Below are 3,932 nucleotides of genomic sequence, written 5' to 3' on the forward strand. Positions count from 1 at the left end.
ATTGGATGAAGAGGAATCCGAATTATTGCTGTCTAGGTCTGATCCTAGGTCGTAAATTTCCCTTTCTCTGTATCCTAGAGCTCTGAATTGCTCTGTATACATAGCTATTCTTTGCTAGGCTCTCTGAAGGTCTTACCTGATGTAAATCTACCTTTCTGAACATTATTCAGTGCTTTGCTAGGCCTGTGTCCATTGTTTGTTCTTGAACTACTGCTCAAGCTATTCTTATGCTTGCTGTGCTTAATATGTAGCTTTGAACTGTATAGTTTGCTGCACTCTGAATCAATATTGTTCTCACTAATACCACTAGTGTTTGCCTTGCCTGGGACTACTTTCAATTGCAAAGTATTACTATAGGATTGTTTGTTCCTTTTATTTTTGTAAGGGATACTCTAATGTCCTGAAAAACTTAATGTTTCTATTTAAGACTACATATATTTAGGTATTTCACTTTCTCTCTTATTTCTAGACCTGGCTAGAGTGTTGTATCCATTGTAGTACTCCTGTACATTGCTCCTATACAATGTGTAGTCAATATCTACTATGTATAAGGTTAAACACTCAATTTTATAAGTGTATGCTTGATTTTCACCCTCTGGATCAAGTACTAATCCTTGTAGTTCTAATATACATTCACTTTTGCTATCCTCAAAGTACTGTTCTGTAAATGCAATGTCTGTTTTGCTTGGATAGTCTGAATCAATTTCACAATTGTATTGAATGTCTAACAGTTCTGGTTTTTGTTCCATTCCTTGTACTTTGTGTTTTCCTTTTACTTTGCACTTTCCTTTTGCTTTCTACAAATGTGATAGTTTGTCTGGACTCTTGAGTGTTTCTTCTACACTCTTAGATCAATAGTTCTGATCTCTACTGTCTGTAGGTACTGTAGCATGTCTGGCTTTTGTTCTGTAGCCTGCCTAAAGTGTTTCACACTTTTCTATTACTATACTATTGAGTCTACTCTTGTTTGATAAAGGAGTTGCATTCTCCTCTTCCTGATACATTCTGTCAAACTTGTACATTCTCTTATTCAAATCTTTGATGTCTATTGAACTGTGGAATAGGCTGACATGTCCTATGTCTATCTTAATTGCTCTGGCTCTTGTAATGTGTCTGAAGGTCTTACTTACCTTCTGGAAGTCTTGTTCCTTATTGATTCTCTGTAGTTTCAATGCCTGGCTCTCCTAGCCTTTGTTACTCTTGTTCTTTGAGTCCTGGCTACATTCTTTACTGTCTAAAAGAGTCTTAGATGTCTTATTGCCCTCTACATTACTATTGTTAATGTGTTTCTGTTCTAAAGTAAGTGTACTCACTGGATACTCATCCACACTCTCACTGATACTGACTATATACACAATGTACTCCTTGTATTAGCTGGCAAATTCCTCAATACTTGCTGTTAGCTCTCTATGTCAACTTGGTGAATCCTCAAACCAAATTGCCTGTCCTCTATTGAGTGAATCCTCAAACTTGGTAGTCTAAAATTGATTGAGCAAATCCTCAAACTCAACCTTCTGTATTTGATTGAATGAATCCTTGAATCCAATCACCTGTTCATCCTGAACTCAACTGTCTGAATCCTCAAGAACAATTGCCTGAGTGTTTCTACTCTCTATACTGTTATTTGCTATTTCTGTAAGCCTAGTAGTGTGAGTACTCACTAGTTTCTGCTCTACAGTATGTATTTGACTAACTATATGTGCTGGTACAGTTACATGCCTTAATTCTACATTATTAGTATGTACTAGTTCATTAGAGTGCCTCTAGCCTTGTGTAGACAAGGACTTATTACCTGGTATAGGTTCATTAGGTTGTCTCTAGCCTACAAGGGACAAGGACTTACATCCTAGCATGTTAGTATTAATATCTGGACTTGGGTACCCTCTGGGAATCGTTTGTTGAGGCTTGATGGCCACATTGTAATCAATATCTAATGGGTAATCTTGTTGTGTATTGTCTGTAAACTTGATACACACCTGTTTGTTCCTTTTCACTATTACAGATGCCTAGTCCTTGACCCATCCAATCAATACAAACCTCTAGCATATCCAGTACTGGTCCATATTAATATGTGATAATGTGTTCCAGAAGCATTCTACAGCATTCTGAAGTATTGTGAACCTACTAGGGGCTAATCCAGTAAGTAGTCTCTGTTTCTACTCGAAAATTGTAACTTTACTCACTAATAATTCCTGATGGGTACTAAACAATGAGGGAGACCTAGGGTTGATCAGACCCTTCAGTTCCTCAGTATCCAGCAAGGGGTTTCAATGCTAGGTAGGTACAGTCAAAAATATGTAAGGAAACTCACTGTTCCTTACAAGAGAATTCTAATTGCCCTTAGTTCACTCAACTACTGACTAGGATAACCTAGTACTCAAGCAAGGGGTCAGGGGAAAAGAATCCCCTTTACCCAGCAGTCAATACTGTCTTTTATAAGGGTATACACGTGTAGATACATAAGAAGGAGGTGTAACTAACTACAATGAGAATATATACACTTGTGGGTCCTACTGTGTAGTGATCTGACACAATCAGTAATGTAGTAATAGTAAAATACAAACTAGTAAATCAAATCCTTACAAAGATTCAGTACTAATAATAGCAGACAGATTTTCAAAGATGGGAATCTTTATTCCTTGTAAAAAGGAAATAGATTCTAAAGAAACAGTAAAGTTATTCATACAATATGTTTTCTCAAAACATGGATTACCTTTGAAAATAACTACAGATAGAGGACCACAATTTGCTAGTAATTTTACTAAGCAAATATGTGTACAACTAAGTATTAAACAAGTATTATTAACTGCTTACCATCTAGAAACAGATGAACAGACAGAGAGAGTAAATCAGGAATTAGAACAGTATCTAAGGTGTTATGTTAACTACAGACAAGAAGATTGGGAGGAGTTTATACTAACAGTAGAATTTACCTATAATAATAAGTAGTATTCTGCTACTAAATATACACCTTTTTACCTAATATATGGGAGACATCCTAACATGACTTTTAACTATAGAAAGTCAAATGTAGAGGAAGCAGACAAATACCTAAAAGAAATAAAGATAGTACAATCAAATGCTAAAGAAGTAATAGAGAAATCATAGGAACAAATGAAAAAGTATACTGACAAACATAGAGGAAATCTTTCAGAATTAAAGGAAGGAGATTTAGTTTTACTAGATAGTAAAAACTTAAATCTAGTAGTACTAACTAGAAAGTTAGCAAACAGGTATATAGAACCATTTGAAATAGAAAAGCAAATAGGGGTAGTAAATTACAAATTAAAACTACTAGAAGGGATAAATATTTATCCAGTTTTCTACTCAGGATTGTTAATACCTTACAAAGAAAAGGAATATTCAGGAAGACAAGTGTATACTAATCCAGACCTAGAGTTACTGCTGTTTTCAAAATACCTGGCACTGACGCGTTTTGTGACATTTTGTCACACTAAACATGTCAGAGTACAAAATTTACTATAACTCAATCAATACTCAACCATTTTGTGTGATTTAAGTTGCTAAATTCATTAATATAAAATATCTTTCATATTCCAACAAAAAAGGAGAGAATTGAGTAAAACTTGGCTGAGATACAGTACAAAATGTGAATTTTCTATGTAACACTCATTTTTATTTTTTCTCTGAATCAAAACTAGATATATAAGCTTGGAAAACTGTTTATTATAGTTGGATGCATTAATACTTAATTTACATAGTCAATTTTTTGTGAATAGATTACTTATTCTGCTTTACTGAGAGAGGGCTAAAATGTGTAAAACTAACTATTTTACTTTATTCCCCCCCACACTCAATAAATTATTCTTGACCTCAAACTGTATTCATAAATTAAATATAAGTGTATTAGAGTAGTTTACAACAAGTTTCATGTTAATATGTTGAGAATTGAGCTCAGAACAAATAAAACA

The sequence above is a fragment of the Fomitiporia mediterranea genome (genome assembly GCF_000271605.1).
Source record: "Fomitiporia mediterranea MF3/22 unplaced genomic scaffold FOMMEscaffold_1, whole genome shotgun sequence".
In the NCBI taxonomy this organism is placed as follows: domain Eukaryota; kingdom Fungi; phylum Basidiomycota; class Agaricomycetes; order Hymenochaetales; family Hymenochaetaceae; genus Fomitiporia; species Fomitiporia mediterranea.